We start from the raw sequence: 20,394 nt of genomic DNA on the forward strand, positions 1-20,394 counted from the left end.
GTTGTTAGAAGAATTTGCTTAGCTGCGTACTGTTGTGTTGCAAAATCGAATGGCATTTGGTATGCTTGCAGCAGCCCAAGGAGGGCTTTGAACCTTGCTGCATACTGAATGTTGTGTGTGTATCCCTGAGAGTTCTCACAATATTACTCTCCTTGCCCAAGACATGCAAGGACAAGTAAAACAGTTAGAATCTAACCGTCAGGACCCCATCATGGACTGGCGGTCAAACTGGCATTGGCGTTGGCCATGGTGGGTGTGGTTTTCATTAATTGTGGTTTTCATTCTCCTCTACTTACCATGTGTCTGTAATCTATACCACTTGTGCCTTCCCAGTATATCTGTAAAAATATTTTTTCTACAATTAAGTGTCAAATTGAGACTGAATGAGGAGGAAAAGTTAAATATTAAATTTGAAATCAATGAACATGGACAGAAACAATGGGCACTAAGTCCTGGAACAGGTTGTATGAGCCCCTTGTGGAATTCATCCATCACTGTTTCTGACAAACAGTTATTGAAAAACAACAGATAGTCGCCAAAACAAGTTGACCTTTTCATTTTCCTTGAGTCCAGTCTTGAAAGGCCCTCGTTAGTGGGCTTCATGCCGAACAAATCGTTACAAAAAAAGCTAGGGTCCCAGACTGTGCTGAAGCTTAATGAGACCTCTCCTTGTCTGTGCACGGATGGGTGGCTGACTCTGGAGCCCAGGCTGATGCTTTCCTATAGGCAAAGCCCAGGGAACAGAGAAGAGTCACATCAAATAGTTGATGAGTCAAGAGATATGTCACAGGGACTCCTGTATGCAGGGTCCAGACAGGAAACTAACATCGTTTTAGTGCTGAGCCCAGCAATATGTTACAATGTCTTCTGAGGGAAGAACAAAAGGAAAAACTAATGTCACTTTGGTGTTAAGCCCCGTGATATGTCACAATTTCCACTGCAGGAAGAACCTAGGCAGAAGAGAATAGTTACATCAGCTAGGTGCTGCCTCCATTGATATGTCAAAATCCCCACTTGAGCAGGAATCAGTCAGCATAAGAAAGTCACATCACCTGAGTGATGGGTGCAGAGGTATGTCACAATGTCCCCTGTAGGCAGAGCCCAGGCAGGAGAGCTGCATAACCTGGGCGTTGGACCCAGCAATATAGCATATTTGGTAGGGCCCTGGCAGAAAAATTACAAAACATGGGTGCAGCACCAAGTGATATGTTATAATGTCCCCTGCAAGCAGCACCAAGGCAGGAGAGGAGACTCACATCACTTGGTTGCTAGGACAAGTGATCTGTTATAATCTTCTTAGTAGGCAGGGTGCAGGCACTTTTTCTATGTGATGGATGCCGAGAGAAGTCACAAGGCCCCCTGGGAACAGGGCTCATGCACTAGCCATCAATTCCATAGGTATTATGCCCAGCAGTATGTCACAATATCCAAAATATGCAGTGCCCAGGCAAAAGAGGAGAGTCACATCATGTGGGTGCTTGTCCCAGTGATTTGTCACAATCTCTCCTTTTGACAGGACCCAGGCAGAAGAGGAGGGTCACATAACCCAGGTGATGAATGAAAAGGTGTGTCATAATACTCCTGAGGGCAAAGCCCATTCAGCAGAGTTCTAAGTGTTGGATCCAGCCATATGTCACAATACACAAGGTATGCAGGACCCAGGTAGGAGAGGAGCGTCACATCTTCTAGGTGTTTGTTCCACTCATACATAGTAATCCACCCTAAAGCAGAGACAAAGCAGTAGAGGAGAGACACATCACTTTTTAAAAGGAGGGCCCAGGTAGGAGAGTCAAATCACCTATGCGAGAAGCCCAGTGATATGTCACAATCTTCTCTGATGGAAGAATCTAGAAAGAAGAAAGGAGACACGTCAGGTAAGAGTTGAGCCCAGCAACATACCAAAATTCTTTCTGTAAGCAGGGACCAGGCAGGAGAAGAGAGTCACAACACCTGGGTGATGAGCACAGAGATATATTTCAATGTCTTTTATAGCCAGGGCCCACACCGTAGACTTTCATGACCTAAGTGTTGGACCCAACAATATGTCACAATGTCCCATGTTGCAAGCTCCAGGCAGGAAAGTCACATGACCTGAGTGTGGGGCCCAGGGATACGTCAAAATATCCCTTGTAGGCAGGGCCAAGGCAAAAGAGGAGACTCACATTAACTGTGTGTAAGACCAAGAGATATGTCACAATGAGCCCTAAGGGCAATGCCAAGGCAAGAGAACAAAGGCACCTCACATAAGTGCTGGGTTAAATAATGTCACAATTATATCTATGGGCTGGGCTAGGCAGAAGACTCAAATCACTCAGGAGCTGGGTCGAGATATATTTCACAGTTACACTTCCAGGAAAGTCCAGAGTTGAGACTAACAATCCTGCACATGTCCCATATCTAGGTGTGAGAGCAAACACATTCTGTATGTTGGATCTAAGTGTTCAAGTCACAGTCTCAGTGGTGCATTGGATCTGTTCACGGCAGCTTCAGTCTTTCCCGAGGATTGTGGCCCCTTAATGGAGTCACAGCCTCACGTGTTTACTGAATGCTGGTTTTAGAGTCACTAACTCCAACATGGATCGCATCCACTTATGAGAGTCAATTGTTCAATTTTCAACTGCCTCTTGGTGTGAGATTCAGAACCTCAACAGTGGGCCGTGTTCATGTGAAAAGATGACAATTTTTACTCTTGGCTCAGAGCAGATATGAGTGTCACAATCTCACCTTTTTCTGGGTCCTGTCAGGACACTCTCTTCACCACATGAAGCCTTTATAGAGTATGCATGAATGTAACAATCCTCTCTGAAACCCTAAGCAGGCACGGCCCCCTCCTTGTACCTTTAGTTTAAGCCCTGTTATGACAGTCAACATCTTTCTAATTGCCTTCGTCCAAATAAGAGTTCTTAACTGCCTATGAGCTGTGTTTAAAAATGAGTCACCATCCCACCTGTGGCTGGGTGTTCACATATAAAAGTCACAATCCCAATTGTGGACTGTGTCTGCATGTGTAATTCAGGACCTCAAGAGTGGGCTCTCTCCACTTGTGATAGAGACCATCCTGAATATTGGTGGGGTGTGCATCTGAGAAGCATAATGTCACCAGTCTGCTGAGTCCTGTGGTGACAATTTGTCTACCATATGCACATTGTTTACACAATATGCAAGCCAGTTGTACTCCTCTGTGTGACATATCACTGGGTCTTGCACACAGGTAATGTGAGCCTCCTCTCCTGCCTTGGAATGCTCACAAGAGGCACTGGGACATACCAGTGAACCTAATATTCCGGTTATGTGACTGTCTTTCCTGTGCAAGGCATGGTGGCATATCTCTGCACCAGTCACCAGATGATGTGACTCTATCTTCTGTCTAGTCCCTGCTTACAGGCTGAATTGTGACTTATCGCTAGGTGCAGCATTTAGCTAATGTGACCCTTCCCTTTTTTTAGGTTCTGCCCACGGAGGGAGATTGTGACATATAGATGGGTAAAAAACCAAAATGATTTTACTCTTTTGTCTTGGCTCTGTCCTTAGAAGGCATTGGGACATATTGCTGAACGAACACCAATGTAATGTGAGTGTCCTACCTGAACCCTGCCCACAGGGAGCATAATGACGTATCTCTGAGCCCATGAACTATTTGATATGGCTTTATTCTCTTACCTGTGCTTTGCTCATCAGAAAGTTTGTGACGCATTTCTTTGTCCAGTGCTTAGGTGATGTGTTTCTCCTCTCCAGCCTAAGACATGCCCACAGAAGTAAGAGTGACATCTCTGGGCCTAGCCCACAGGTGATGTGACTCTTATCCCTTGTTTCCGCCCAGGGGAGTCATTGTGATGTATTTCTGAGACCATTATTAGAATGATGTGACTCTCCTGTTCTTACTGAGATCTGTCCACAGTGGGGATGATGATATATCACTTAGGTCAGCACACATGTGATGGGACTCCCTTCTCATGCCTGTGCCTTGTCCCCTGGGCTAATTGTGACATATAACTGGGCCCCTCCCCTAGGTTATGCAACATATCCCTGTGATAACACTCTTTGTGCCATTTAAGGGCTTTATATAATATAAGAGAGAGAGGTATTCCTCTAAGACCTTCATACAAAGAGAAGACTTAGGACCTACCCATTTTCCAAAGCCTCACTAGGAAAAACAGCATTTCTCTTAGTGGCAAGTTTGAGGTATGAGAGTCATTATTACTCCTGTGAGCTGGCCAAGATATATGTTTCAATCTCTCCTCTGGGTAGGGAGTGAGGTGGAGAGTCACGTCACCTGGATGCTTCACCAGAGATCTGTCAATATCTTCCCTCATGGCAGGGACCAGGTAGGAGAGTCACATACCTAAGGCTGGGCCAGGGATATGTAACAATCTTTTATGAGATTGGAGGCTAGGAAGGGAGTCACATCACTTGTGTGCTCACCGGGGATATGTTACAATCCCCTCCTGAAATCAGAGTACACGCAGCAGAGTCAAATCACCTGAGTATTGGGCTCAGTGATATATCACCACACTCCCTGTGGGTAAGGCCATGGCAGGAGAGACACATCACCTGGTTACTGATTACTAGGCCCAGTGATATGTCACAATCTTTCCTTTGGGCAAGGTGCAGGGAGAAAGGAGAGTCACATCATCTGGCGATGGAGGCAGAAATATGCTACAAGCCTCCCTGTGGGCAGAGTTCAGGCAGGAGCCCCCAATCTCCTAGGTGTTAAGTTCAATGATATGTTACAATGCTCCCTGTGGGCAGCACCAAGGCGAGAGAATAGAGTCACATCACCTACGTTCTAGGTCCAATGATATGCCCCTATTTTATTTGTGAGCTGGGCTTAAAGAGAAGAGTTTAATCACTCAGGTGCTGGACAAATGTGTATATTTGTCACAATGACACCTGCAGGAAGTTCCAGAGATGAGATTAATCACTCACATATTCTGGTTTTAGGCATGAGAGTGATCTCCTTCAGTATGTTTGATCTAAGTACACAAGTCACTATCTCAATAGTGGACTAAATTTGTGCATGGCAGCCCCATTTCCTCTGCAGACTTTCTCCCCTAATTGAAATCACAGATTCCCAGGTATGCTGACTCATGATCTGAGAGTCATCAACACATCTGTGATTCTCACACACGAGAGTCAGTTTTTCAACTTTTTTTTAATTGTACTTTAAGTTTTAGGGTACATGTGCACAATGTGTAGGATTGTTACATATGTATACATGTGCCATGTTGGTGTGGTGCTCCCATTATCTCCTCATTTACATTAGGCATATCTTCTAATGCTATCCCTTCCCCCTCCCCCATCCCAAAACAGGCCTCGGTGTGTGACGTTCCCCTTCCTGTGTCCAAGTGTTCTCTTTGTTCAATTCCCACCTAGGAGTGAGAACATGCGGTGTTTGGTTATTTGTCCTTGCGATAGTTTGCTGACAATGATGGTTTCCATCTTCATCCATGTCCCTACAAAGGACATGAACTCATGATTTTTTATGGCTGCATAGTATTTCATGGTGTATATGTACCACATTTTCTTAATCCAGCTTATCATTGTTGGACATTTAGATTGGTTCCAAGTCTTTGCTATTGTGAACAGTGCCGCAATAAACATAAGTGTGCATGTGTTTTTTAGCAGCACAGCATGGTACTGGTACCAAATCAGAGATATAGACCAATGGAACAGAACAGAGACCTCAGAAATAATACCACACATCTGTAACTATCTGATCTTTGACAAACGTGACAAAGACAAGAAATGGGGAAAGGATTCCCTTTTTAATAAATGGTGCTAGGAAAACAGGCTAGCCATATGTAGAAAGCTGAAACTGGATCCCTTCCCTACACCTTACACAAAAATTAATTCAAGATGGATTAAAGACTTAAATATTAGACCTAAAACCATAAAAACCCTAGAAGAAAACCTAGGCGATACCATTCAGGACACAGGCATGGGCAAGGACTTCATGTCTAAAACACCAAAAGCAATGCCAACAGAAGCCACAATTGACAAATGGGATCCAATTAAACTAAAGATCTTCTGCACAGCAAAAGAAACTACCATCAGAGTGAACAGACAACCTACAGAATGGGAGAAAATTTTTACAATCTACTCATCTGACAAAAGGCTAATATCCAGAATCTACAAAGAACTCAAACAAATTTACAAGAAAAAAGCAAACAACCCCACCAACAAGTGGGCCAAGGGTATGACCAGACAGTGCTCAAAAGAAAACATTTATGCAGCCAAAAGACACAGGAAAAAAATGCTCAATTTTTCAACTTTTGAAACTGCCTTAGAGTATGTCATTCAGAGCCTCAAAAGTGAAATATGATCATGTGAAAGAACGACAATCTTCAATGTTGGCTGGGTGTGCATCCCAATGTCATTACATTACTGTGTGCTGAGCCCTATTAGGACTTTCTGTGTTGCACCTGAGGGTTTTATATGGTATGCATGACAGTCTCAATTCTTTCTGAGATTTTCATGATGGTGTGGACCCATGATCAAACCCGTGGCCTTAAGACTACATATGACTCAACATCTTTACAATTGGCGGGGTCCAGATAAGAGAATCATCACCTTTCTATGTGCTGGGTTTATAACGAAGTTCCCATTCCAACTGTGGCCAGATCTTTACATATGAGAGCCACAATTCCAACAATAAACTGCATTCATGTGTGAAATTCAGGACCTCACCAGTGGATTCTGTTTATATGTGAGGGTGAAAATCATAATGGTCAGGAAAGTGCAGGGGGTGAATAGGAGAAAAAAATTTCACCTGTGTGCTGGGCCCTGTGATGAGACTCTGTACCACCTGAGGGATTTATGTAATATGTGAGAGAGTGGGTGATCTTAACGAGGAGAACCAGGGATTTTTTTTTCCATTTCCCTAAGTGTAGGTAGGAGAAGCAGGATCTCTCCTATTGGCTAGTTTGACATATGAAAGTCATTATTGCACCTGTGAGTTGTGCTCCAAGATATATGTCACAATTACACCTGCATATAGAAAGAGAGCAGGAGAGTAAAATCAGTTGGACGTTGGCTCAGGGATATGTCCTTTCCCTGAGAAAAGGGACCAGGCAACAGAGTCACATTATCTGAATGCTCAGACATGGGTATGTTGCAATCCACTCCTCAAATTAGGACCCAGGCAGCAGAGTCACATCATCTGGGTGCTGGATCTAGCAATACGTCACAATACTCTCTGCGGTCAGGATGCAGGTAGAAGAGTCACATCTTCTTGGTGATGAATGCAGAAATACGTCACAAGTTTCTCTGTGTATAAGGTAGAGGAATAAACCTTTTATCCCCTAAGTGTTGGGCCCAGGGATATGTCAAAATACCCAAAATGTGCAAACCCAGGCAAAAGAGAACAGTCACATCACCTTGGTGGTAGGGTCAGTGATATGTCACAATCCCCTCTTTTGGAAGGGCCCAGATAAGAGTAGAGAGTCACATCACCTAGGCAATGAATAGAAAGGTATGTCATAATACCCCTGTTGGCAAGATCTATGCAGAAGAGTCACATCACCTATGTGTTCAACAAAGATATATGTTACCATACACCATGTATGAAGGGCCCAGGCAAGAGAAAAGGTCACATCACCTCGGTTCTGGGCCAAGCAATATATCACAATACCCTCTAAGAGGAGATAAAAGACAGGAGAGTCACATCACCTAGGTCAGAGGAGCAGAGCTATATGGTAATGCCCTGGGTGTGTGGGCCCAAAAATAGAGGAGAGTTACATCACCTGAAGACTGCACCCAGCTATAAGTCACAATGACCCCTGTGGGCAGCACCCAGACATGAGAAGAGAGTACCATCATGTAGGTGCTGTGCCAGGCTGTATTTCACAATCTCCATTATGGATAGGTTTCAGGGAGAAGAGGAGCGTCACATCATCTAGTTGATGAGTCTAGAGATACGTCAAAATGAACCCTCTGAAGAGACCAGGATGCAGAATCACATGATCTGTGTGCTGGGCCTAGCAATAACTCACTCTCCCTTCTGTAAACATGGCCAAGGCAGAAGATGAGGGTCACATCTTTAAGGTGATGAACGCGGAAATATTTCACAAGGCTCCCTGTGACAAGACCCAGGCAGGAGATTCCCTTCCCTCAGTTGTTGGGGCCAGAAATACATCACAATGTGGGGCTCAAGCAAAAAACAAAAGAAACATCACCTATTCTCTGGGCTTAAAGTTATGTCTCACTCTCTCCTATGGGCAAAGCCTTTGTTAAAAATGTAGAGTCTTGTCAAATACTTGATGGGCTCAGAGATATGTCCCAATGCCATATATTACAAATTGCTGTAGGCAGGGTTCAGGCAGGAGACTCACTTTGGTGTTGGGCCCAATAATGTGTCACAGTGCTTTCTGCTTGCAGGGCAAAGTCAACAGAGTAATGTCATCTAGGATTTGGACCCAACAATGTATCACAATCTCCTTCCAAACAAATCCTAAAACACAAAAGAAGAGTAACATGAGCTAGGTGCTGGGCACAGTGATATGGCACAATCCCTTCTTTAAGCAGGGACTAGGCAGGAGAAGAAAATCACACCACATGGGTGATGGGCACATAGATATTTCACAATGTCCCCTTAGGCAAAGCTCAGGAAGGAGAGGTAGATCATCTAGGTTTCGGATGCAACAATATGTCAAAATGGCCATTGTGGACAGGACACCGGCAGAAGAATCACATAACCTGGATGTGGGACCCAGCAATACATCACAAAGCCCCTGTGAGTAGCACTAATGAAAGACAGAAAACTTACATTACCTGGGTGCTGGCTTCAGTGATATGTCAGAATCCCATCTGTGAGCTGGGCACAGGAAACAGAGCTAAAATACTCGGGAGCTGGGCAGAGATGTATGTCACAATCCCCCCTGTAGAAAGCGACAGGGATGAGATGAACAACTCCACATATGTCCAGATTCCAGGTATGAGAATTTGTATGTTGGGCCTAAGTACACCAGTCCCAATCTCAACAGTGAACTGGATTCATAAATGAATCTTCTCTGGCTGACTGTGTCCCCTTAGGAGAGTTACAGTCTCACAGATGTAATGAATTTTGTTCTGAGAGTCACCCACCTACCTGTGGAAAAGATCATTATATGAGAGTCAATTTTCTTTTTTTTTCTTTTTCTTTCTTTTTCTTTCTCTTTCTTTCTTTCTTTCTTTCTTTCTTTCTTTCTTTCTTTCTTTCTTTCTTTCTTTCTTTCTTTCTTTCTTCTTTCTTTCTTTCTTCCTTTCTTTCTCTTTCTTTTCCTTCTTTCTTTCTTTCTTTTCTTCTTTGCTGTCTTTTTTTTCTCCCTTGAGATGGCGTCTCACTCTATCGCCAGGCTGGAGTGCAGTGGGACGATCTCGGCTCTCTGCAACCTCTGCCTCCTGGGTTCAAGCGACTCTCCTGCCTCAGCTTCCTGAGTAGCTGGGATTAGAGGTACATGCCACCACACCCAGCTAATTTTTGCATTTTTAGTAGAGAACGAGGTGGCCAGGCGCAGCGTCTCATACCGGTAATCTCAGAAATTTGGGAGGTCGAGGTGTGTGGATCAATTGAGGTCAGGAGTTTGACACAAGTCTAATCATTATGGTGAAACCCCATCTCTACCAAAAATATAAAAATTTGCTGGTCATGGTGGCATGAGCCTGTAGTACCAGCTACTCGGGAAGCTGAGACAAGAGAATTGTTTGAACCTGGGAGGCAGAGGTTGCAGTAAGCCTAGATGGTGCCACTGCACTCCAGTCTGGGTGACAGAGCAAGACTCTGTCTCAAAATAATAATAATAAATAAATAATATAGAGACAGTGTTTCACCATGTTGGCCAGGAGGGTCTTGATCTCCTGACCTCGTGATCCACCCGCCTCGGCCTCCCAAAGTGCTGTGATTACAGGCGTGAGCCACCGAGCCCAGCCGGTTGTGCCCATTTTTGAGGATGGTAACTTTTATTGTCACCAGAGTGTGCATGAGTGTTACAATTTCACCTGTTTGCTGGGCCCTGTTAAGACACTATTTACCTCCTGTGGGCCTTGTACAGTATGCATTAAACATAATCCACTCTGAGATCTTCATGCTGATAGAAACTATGATCATACCTTTGGCCATAAGCCCAGGTATGAGAGTCAACATCTCTCCAGCTGGCTAAATCCAGATAAACGTATCCTTACTTGGCTGTAAACTGGGTTCAGAAATAAGTCACTATCCCAACTGTGACTGGATGTTCGCATATGATAGTTACAATTCCAACTGTGGACTGCATTCATGTATGAGATTTAGGACCTCCGCAATCACCTCTGTTCCTGTGTAAGAATGACAATTCTGATGATTGGTGGGTGTGCACACAGAGAACACAATCTCACCTGTGTTCTGGGCCCTGTGATGACACTGTACAATCTGAGTGCTTTACGTGATATGCAAGAGTGCTTATTTTCTCTGACCTTCAGAGTAAGAGAAGACCCATAATTTTGCAGGTTTTGTTAAGCCTGGCTATGAGAGAAATTATCTCTCCTATTGGTTGGTTTAAGGTATGAATGTCATCATCACACCTACGTGCTAGGCCAAAATATATGTGACAACTTCACATTTGGGTAGTCAGCAAGCAGGAGAGCCTCCTCACCTGGGTCTGTGTCAGGGATATGTCACAGTCTCCCCTGAGGACAGGGACAAGGCAAGAGAGTCACATCCCTAGGTTTTCTGCCAGGGATAAGTTCTTGCTCCCTCCTGAAAGCACGACACATGCATCAGCGTCACCTCACCTGGCTTCCGGCCCCAAGGATATGTCACAATTTTCCCTGTGAACAAGGCACAGGCAGGAGAAACACATAACCTGTTTGCTGGGCCCAAAAATATGCTACAATTTTTCTTGTGAGCAGGGCTCAGGCAGAAATGGAGGGAGTCACATTTTCTAGGTGATAAACGCAAAGCTATGTCACAAGGCCCCCAGTAGTCATGGCCTTGGCAGAAGCTTCCTATTGTCTATGTGATTGGCCCAGTGATACATCACAATAGCTAAATTATGCAGGGCACAAGGGAAAGAAGAGAGTTGCATCACCTAAGCAATGAACAAAATGATATGTCATAATACCCATGTGGAAATGGCCCATGCAGGTGAGTCACATTACCTAGGCTTTGGACCCAGTGATATGTCACAATACACAATATATGCAGGGCCCAGCCAAGAGGGAAGAGTCAAATCACCCAGGTGCTGGGCCCGGTGATTCATTGTAATCTCTCTTTGGTCAGATCCCTAGCAGTAGAAGAAACTCACATCACCTCGGTGCTGAGGTCAGCCATATGTCACAATACACCTGAGAAATGAGCCCAGGCAAAGAGTCTCATCATTTAAGTGAGAGGCCCATAGATATTTTGCAATGCCTCCTGTGGGTGGTGCTCAGTAAAAAGACAGTCACATTACTTAGAGTCTGTCCTCAGCGATTTGTAAGAATGCCAGCTGTGAACAGGCACCAGGCAGGAAAAAAGAGTCCCATCACCTGGGTGATCAGTGCAGAGATATGTCACAATGCCCCCTGTAGGCAAAGCCTAGACAAGAGTTACATCACCTGGGTGTTGGACCCAGCAATATGTCACAATGGCTCATGTGGGCAAAGCACAGGACAGAGTCACATAACAAAGTGCCAGGACCAGTGATAGGTCAGGATACCCACTATGGGCAGCGCCAAGACAGGAGAATAGAAGCATATTAATTAGCTGCTGGATTCAGGGATAGATCACAATCTCATCTGTGGGCTACACCCAGGCAAAAATGTCAAATCACTCAGGTGCTGCCTAGAGGTGTGCGTCAGAATCACACCTGCAAGAAGGTCCATGGATGAGACTAACAATCCCACATAAGTGCCGGTTCTGTGTATGAGAGTGAACGCCTCCTGTATGTAACATCTATGTGCATAAGTCACAATCTCAATGGAAGAATGGATTTTTTCCTTGACAGCCTTAATCCCTTTTGAAAACTGAGTTATCTTAGTGGAGTCACAACCTCACAAGTGTTTTGGATCTTGGTCAGTGAGTCACAAACCCACTTGTGGACAATATCCACTTATGAGAGCCAATTTTCCAACTCTTGACTCCCTCTGGGTGTGAGTTTCAGAACCTCAATTATGGTCCATGTTCGTGTGGGAGAATGACAATTTTGACTGATGGCTGGGCTCAGGCAGGAGCCTTTCATCCTGCAGGTGTTGAGACAAAGGATATGCCACAACGCCTAAAATATGCTGGGTGCAGGTGAAAGAGGAGACTCATATTAACTGGTTGCTAGGTCCCGTTATATGTTACCACCTCCCTTTTTGGCAAGGCTAAGGAAAAAGAGGAGAGTCAGAGCTAAAGAAATGTCATAATGTCCCTGTGGGTACGGCCTATGCATGAGAGTTGCATCATCTAGTCATTGAACCCAGCCATATATTATAATACACAATGTATACAAGGCCCAGGCAAGAAAAGAGAGTAATATCACATAGGTACTGGGTCCAGCAATATCTCATAATACCTCCTGAGGGGAGATTCCAGGCAACAGGGTAACATTACCTAAGTGAAGTGCCCAGAGAGATGTTTCAATGCCCCTGGTGGGTAGGATTTTGAAAAAGAAGTTACAGAACCTAGGGGCTAGGCCTAGCTATGTGTCACATTCATCTCCAAGACGGAGCCCAGACATGAGAGAAAAGTCACATCATGTAGGTACTGGGCAAAGTAATATGTCACAATCCTCACTGTAAGCAGGCCCTAGGAAGAAGTAGAGAGTCACATACTCTAGATAATGGGCCCAGAGGTATTTGACAATGACTCCTGTACGTAGGGACCAGGGAGAAGAATCACATCACCCCTGTGCTGTGCCCAGTTATAAGTCCCACTTCCTTCTGTGGGCATGACCCAGGCAGGGAGAAGAGTCACATCATCCCGGTGCTAGACCCAGAGATATGTCACAATGTCTCTTATGGGCAACGCTCAAGTAAGAGAGGAGAGTCACATCAAATAGGTGATGCACCCAGAGGTATTTCACAATGCCTTCTGTAAACTCGATCCAGGCAGAAGATTCACATCAACATCAAGTTGGTGCTAAGCCCAGCAACATGTCACAATCCCTTCTGTGTAAAGGGACCAGGCAGGAGAAGAGAATCACATTACCTGGCTGATGAGCACAGAGATATATCACAATGCCCCTGTAAGGCAGGGCCCAGGCAGGGGAGTTACATTGCCTGAGTAGTGGACCCAGCAATATAACACAGTGTCCCATATGGGCAGTGCACAAGCCAGAGAGTCACATAACCTGGGAGTGAGACCTAGCTATATATAACCACGCTTCCTGTGGGCAGCGCCAAGGCAGAAGAGGATGCTCACATCACCTGGGTGCAAGGTCTAGCGATATGTGAAAATGCTCACTGTGGGCAGTGCCAAGGAAGGAGAACAGAGTTACAGCCTCAATATGCTGGATCGAGAAATATGTCAATATCCCATCTGTGGGCTGGGTCCATGCGAGACCGTCAAGTCATTCAGGTGCTAGGCACTGGCAAATTTCACAATGAAAGCTGCAAAATGGTCCAGGAATTAGATTAAAAATCCCACAACTGTCTCAGTTGTAAGCATGACATTCAACACCTCCTATATGTTGGGTCTAAGCCCACGAATAACCATCTAAAAACCAGGCTGGATTTGTGCATGAAAGCGTCAATTCCTCTGCAGACTGACCTGTGTTCCTTTGAGAGGATGATAATAGTTACTGTTGGCTGGGTGTGCATATGTGTGTCACAATCTCACCTGTGTGCTTGGCCCATTTAGCAAGCTCTGTGTACTACCCAATGGCCCTATACAGTATGAATGAGAGTTGTAATCAACTTTGAGAACTTCCTAATGGTAGGGACCCATGATCGTACTTGTAGCATTAAGCCCAGGTATGAGAGTCAACATCATTACAATTAACTAGGTCAGGATAGGAGAGTCCTCCCTTGCCTATGAGCTGAGTTTAGAAATGAGCCACCATTTCAACTCTGGTTGGATGTTTATATATGAACACGGGCCTAGCAGCAAGGTGATGCGAGTCTTTGGCCTAGACACTTCAAGCAGGAGGCAACGTGACATATCTCTGGGCCTATCAACTATTTGATGTGACCTTCCTTTTATACCTGAGCTTTCCCCATAAAAGAGATGTTGACATATGTCTAGACACAGCACCTGCGTGATGTGACTCTCCTTTATTGACTGAGAAAAGAGATGTGACATATGTCTAGACCCAGCACCTGGGTGATGTGACTCTCCTTTATTGACTGAGCCCTGTGTATTTTGGGTATTCTGACGTATCCCTGGACCTAACATCTGGAAGATAAGAAGATCCAGCATGGGCCCTGCCTAAAAGTTTCTTGTGACAAACTTCTACATGAATTACCTTGGAGATTCGACTCTTCTCTCTTACCTGAGCTTTGCCCATAAGAGAGATTGTTAAGTACCTCTGCAGCAATCACCTACATGCTATGACTCTTCTTCCTTACCTGGGTCATGCCCACAGATGAAAGGGTGGCTTATCGCTGTGTCCAGCACATCGGTTATGTGATTATGCTGCCTGATCTCTTCTCACAGGAGCCATTGTGACATATCCCTGGGCCCAGAAACTATTTAATATGACTCTCTTCAATGACCTTAACTTTGTTCATGGGATAAATTGTCATATATCTCTGGATCCAGCACCTAGGTGATGGGATTCTCCTTTTCTGCATGGGCTATGCTTACAAGAAGGAGGCTGACTTATTGCTGTGTTGACAGCTGATGTGTTACCTCTGTTCTTCTCTTCTTAGTTTTTAAGAATTTAAACAAGAGACACAAAGAAAAAAAGTACAGCATAATTTACTGGAAAAGAAAATATTTGAAAGTTAAGGGCAGAATACAGTACATCCTGAGAGATATTCCAGGGTGGGCTGCTCATAAGTGTGAGACAGCGTGGAATGTCACTGGAGAAACACCCTTATGGGAGTTTTACATTATTATTAATAAGGAGGAAGGAAGAGGAGTTGCTACTAAGCATGTTCTGAGTGGTATTCTGGGTGCTCATGCGCAGTAGCTGTACATGCTTGTTCATATGTTGCATGTCTCGTTAGCATCTTAGATCTCCACCCAGGAGTGTATTTTTGTTTGTTTGTTTGTTTGAGACAGAGTCTCGCCGTGTTGCCCAGGTTGGAGTGCAGTGGTGTGATCCCTGCTCACTGCAACCTCCACCTCCTGAGTTCAAGCCATGCTTGTGCCTCAGCCTCCTAGTAGCTGGGATTACAGGCATGCACCACCATATCTGGCTAATTTTTGTATTTTTAGTTGAGACGCGGTTTCACTATGTTGGCCAGTCTAGCCTCGAGCTTCTGGTTTGAAGTGACCCATCTTCCTCAGCCTCCCAAAGTGTTGGGAGTACAGGTATGAGCCAGCGTGCCTGGCTAGGGGGTGTATTTTTTGTTATTAAAATAAGCAAAAGTGAAGTTTGAGGACAGGTAAATTCTAAACGCACATGCTTTCTAGAACCGAAAGACCTTAATGAGGATAGCTTTGCTCGAATAAGCCCAATTACAATGCGAATGCTAAGGCTTACTGTGTTGGCTGTACAGTCACCACAGTTTCTCTATCCTGAGATCATGGTCATTTTCTTAACTATCTATTCGGCCTCAATTTCCCCCTAAGATATTTTAGGGCAATCCTCATATTGGAAGTTGAGGGGTTAGGCCATTTTTTTCTGGAGCTGTTTCCTGCTGAGTGGGTGTTACTTCTGCCTAGCCTGGGCCTTAAAGTTTCTTCCCGTGTGATCTGACCGGGTGTAAACAACATCGTTTATGGAGCCAGTGGGCAAGATTTTGGCAGCCAAAAGTTGAAAGCCTTGCAAAACTATCATGCAAACATGGAGCTGCCACAAGCAAGAGAGCAAGAAATCAGTTAACATTTTAAACAAAATTGGAAGAAAAGTAAAAGCTGAAAGTATAATAATGACTGACACTATTAAAGAGAGCAAGGCAGGCAACGGACATAGCTTTCATCTTCCCATGGATGTTCCTAGAGATTCAATTTTTTCTGCCTGGGTGATGATATTATTAATATTTTCTTTGACTAAACCAGACTGATTGATCTCAAAAACAGCATTCTTCTTTTAGATATAAACATGCTCCACTTTGCCTGGCTGGGAGAAGATCGTAGCCTCTTTGGTTTTGTCGGACTACAGTGGCCATGGAGTCCAGACGTTGTTGAGTCTGTTGAGGCCCTCTACTGCTTGTTGGGGACACTTTGAGGTTTTCTGAGATAGTTTATACTGGATTCCAGAGTCTCCACCTTATGGTGACATTTGTGCTGTAAAAGTATTCTGCATTAAAATGGTGAAAGCAACAAAAGTTTTAAGTCTTTTCTATTTTTTGCCAATAAGCAAAAGTTTTGTGCAGCTAAGTTGGCAGCAGTCATTGGTTCCATTTAGGAATGGTGAAGTTGAATGCTGGTCAAAGTTAGAGCATGGGAGGCTTCAGTAAATGTGCTGAAGTTGTCTGAGAGCCACCCGAGCTGTTGCTTCCATTGGATTAGATCATTTATTGAGAGAACAAGCAGTCTGATGGTCCTCTCTCCATTTGAGACTTTCTGTAAGGGGAGCAATTTCTCTGGCCCTGCATGGTGTGAAGCTCCACTGTGAATAGCTACAGCTGGGCTGGTCTCTATTGTACCTGGCAAAGGCCAATAGAGAGGAGTATAAGGAGGAGGTGAAACAAGCTTAGATTCTACAGAAGACTCTGATAGTGCGGGAGATGCTGGGGATTCTAAAGGAGGTGTGGGCCTATGAGGGCCCCTATCTGGAGCTGGTGTTGGGCTGTGCGGTCTCGGGTCCCTTCCCGTTAATAAGAGATGATCTTCTAATGCTTCTGAGGAGCTTTGTGGCTTACTAGGCTTTAGCCAACAGGTGCTGCATAGAGCTGGGTTTTGTTGTCAGGCCACAAATGTTTGCACATAGGATATTTCAGACAATTTTCCCTGATTTCTACAGAAAAGGTCTAGCTGTAGGAGGGGTTAAAGTTCACAGTCTCATTCTCCAGCTATGTTTTGTCAGCTATTGTGTATCTAGGTTAAATAGTATTACAAAAGAAGATAAGGATTTTTTTGGTTCATCTAGCCAAAAGCTGTTTCAATTTTTAAATATACATCCCAGGGGTGTTTTAATGGCAGTAGAGGAAGCGGCTCCCATGGTGCCGAGAGACTCTTGCAACGTCAGAACATGTACTAAGTCCGGGAGGCCATGGGCATCACAATGGGAAAAGTGGAACCACCAAAGTGTCCAGCGCTTCCCCTCAAGACTCCATTAACAGAAGCTTTAGGAGGTCATAGGCATTTGCCATACACCGTCCTATCTCTCCCCAGTGCTGGACATCTCCAGCCCTACCGAGATGACCCCCACTGCTGGCTGGGGGGCAGACGTCTGGCTGACAAGCCTTTCCCTAATTTACTGGTTTGCCATTTATGATACCCAATTATAACACCTTCAATACTCCGATTCAAACCCCACGACCGGACATCTACATGACTGTGCGTCTTTTGTTCAGCAAAGAAAACCTGTTGAAGAAAAATTTCAAGGAGCTGGGAAATGCATAAATCCTGAAGGGACAGGGTTATCTTAATATTCCACTCAAAACAAAACAAAAGAAAATTGTAAACAGAAAACCTGACCAGAAAATAAATTACAACAGCCACTAGGTGGTGATCGAGTATTGCCGAAGGGACAGCAAACGCTAAGCTGAGTCTGAAGTGTGGCCAGAAAGATGTGAATCTAAGCAGCAAAGTAGCCCTAATATGAAATGTTAAGAGCAACCCATGTGGTTAGTGTTATTTATGGATAGTACAGAGGCAGCAGCCAAAAGGAGAGCGGACATATATTCTCTCTCTAGAGAATGTAGGTGATTTAAACAGGTTTCCCCCAGAAGTTTAGTGAAACAGCGCTGGAACAACCAGCGATAGTTAACCCGGTAGTCTGGAAGTGCCATAGTACTCACTGCAAGTAAAGGGAAACTGAAATTAATGAAGCGTACAAAGCTCTCTCTGGGCCATGGCAACAGAAATGTTGATGGCTGATGTAATACCTTGGTTCTTATCTTCTTAGCTTAAAATAATTTAAACAAGAAACACGCAGCAAAAGAAGTACAGCACAGAGTAAATTATTACACACAAAAGAGAAAACAATACGTTGAAAATTAACTGCAGAATAGATGGTACATTCTGAGAAACAGATTCCAGGGCAGCCTGCTCATAAGAGTGAGATAGCATTAATTGTTGCTGGAGAAAACGTCCTTCTGGGAGTTTTGCATGATTATTCATAAGAATAATTATATATAAGCGTTATAGTAAGCATGTTTTGAGTGGTCTTCTGGGTGCACATGTACAGTAGCTGTACATATTTGTGCATATATTGCATGTCTCATTAGCATGCAATGATATTGCACCCAGGAATGTGTTTTTACTATTAAAATGAGAAAAGGTTCAGCTTGAGGACAGATAAAATCAAAATGCACATGATCTCTAGAAGTAAAAGTCCCTACTGAAGATAGTGGGTTTCAAAGACCCCAAGTGCTCCACAACTTAAAAGCGGCCCCCATGAAGCTGGAACACTATCTGTTCCTGAGGGATCCGGTCCCATTTGTGTCTCTGAGACACTGGCAAGTCAGGCCTGACTTGAGATGAGACTGATGATTTTAAGTGTAAAATGCCTAAATAGCAGCTTCAGGTTGTATTTTGGAGCTTCTCCACTTAACTTGGTTGATGAAAATGGCTCACAAGACTCACGCCTTGGAAATGGGGTTTTCTCCTTTGCTCTTAGCAGATTTTGTGCAAACCAATAATTAACCTTCCTGATGCCTCGACTTTCACATTCGTGAAAAAGGCACCATTGAGAGTGACGTTTCCAGGAAGGCACAGCCCTTGTCCGCCCCTGCAGAGCTCTGAAGCTGTTCACAAGCAGGCCAGGTGGAAGATTTCTCTAAAAAGCGATTGAGCACGCGCTCTGGCTAGAGAAAAAAGAGGGCTGTGGCACAATGGACGGTGTCTCAGACATCAGGACAGTTTCCACAGCAGTTTAGGAAAGAAGGCAGCGCCCTGGGCTGCAGAGGGTGCAATGCTCTGGAAGAGGAACCTGAGAAGCATAGGGCCAATCGGTTGAGGACAACCCCCCCAATTTGGGCAAAGGTAAGGTATCTTCGTAGGGTAATACCCTCCTCAACGCTCAGCCCAGACCTGTCCTCCAGGTCCACCTTTGTACTCACTCTCCGCGGCAAAGAGTCGGCATAGCATAAGAACTCAGCAGTGCTTTGGACACTGGGAAGTCCACAGCGCACTGTCCCTCCCTCCCTCTAGGGCTATGCACCCCGGATCCCGCTACATGCTGGAAATATAGTTCTGAAGCCTACCGACAAACAGGCTTAGAGCAGTGAACGGACTAGAGCTCTCAGCATATTAGGTGGTGCGTGTACCACTTTGCCCCTTCTTCCAGGGCTATGCCTCACCCCGGAGACCGGCGCATGCTGGGATTGTAGTCCTGTAGCCTTTTGACCAAAGGGCTGGGAGTGTTTATAAGAATACATCTCCCAGCAATCTTAGGGAGGGGCACACAGCCCCGCCTCTTCCTCCAGCGACACTTATTGTCCCTGAGACAGGTGCATGCTAAGATTGTAGTCCTGAAGCTCTGCGACCAAAGGGCTGGGAGTGTTCATGAGCATATATCTCCCAGCAAGCCTAGGAAGATGCACACAGCCCCGCCTCTTTTTCCACTGATGCGCACTGTCCCTGACCCCAGTGCATACTGGGATGGTAGTCCTGCAGCCCTGTGACGAGAGTTCTGGGAGTCTTTATGAAACTACATCTCCCAGGAAGCAAAAGGAGGCATCCACAGCCTAGCCTTTTCCTCCAGTAATGCGTACTGTCCCTGAGCCGGGTGCATGCTGGGATTGTAGTCCTGCAGCCCGGTGATTAAAGGTCTGCGAGTGTTTATGAGACTACATCTCATACCAAGCCCAGCGAGGCGCGCACAACCCTGCTTCTTTCTCCAGTGACGCCAACTTTCCCTGACCCCGGTACATGCTACGATTGTAGCGCTGCAGCCCTGTGACCAGCGGGCTGTGAGTATTTATGAGACTGCATCTCCCACCAAGCCCAGAGAGGCTTGCAGAGCCTTGCCCCTTCCTCCACTGATTAGCCCACGCTCCCTGAGCCCCATGCATGCTGGGATTGTAGTCCTACAGAGATGTGATGAAAGGGCTGGGAGTGTTTATGAGACTACCTCACCCAGCAAGCCCAGTGAGGTGCGCACAGACCTGACTCTTCCTCCATTGACTTGCTCACTCTCCCTGAGCCCGACGTATGTTTAAATTGTAGTGCGGCATCCCTGTGGCCAAAGGACTGCAGTG

At 45.1% G+C, this 20,394-nt stretch overlaps 1 long non-coding RNA gene across 1 annotated transcript; it reads left to right on the top strand.

Annotated features, from left to right (window-relative positions):
- The first annotated feature begins 1,455 nt into the window (after positions 1 to 1,455).
- LOC129054824 (uncharacterized) lies at positions 1,456 to 6,674 on the top strand. Its single transcript, XR_008519442.1, has 2 exons — positions 1,456 to 1,874; positions 5,623 to 6,674. It is a non-coding gene; the product is annotated as an uncharacterized LOC129054824 (long non-coding RNA).
- The last annotated feature ends 13,720 nt before the right edge of the window (positions 6,675 to 20,394 follow it).

Source organism: Pongo abelii, chromosome 12, assembly GCF_028885655.2.
Source record: "Pongo abelii isolate AG06213 chromosome 12, NHGRI_mPonAbe1-v2.0_pri, whole genome shotgun sequence".
NCBI classification, from domain to species: domain Eukaryota; kingdom Metazoa; phylum Chordata; class Mammalia; order Primates; family Hominidae; genus Pongo; species Pongo abelii.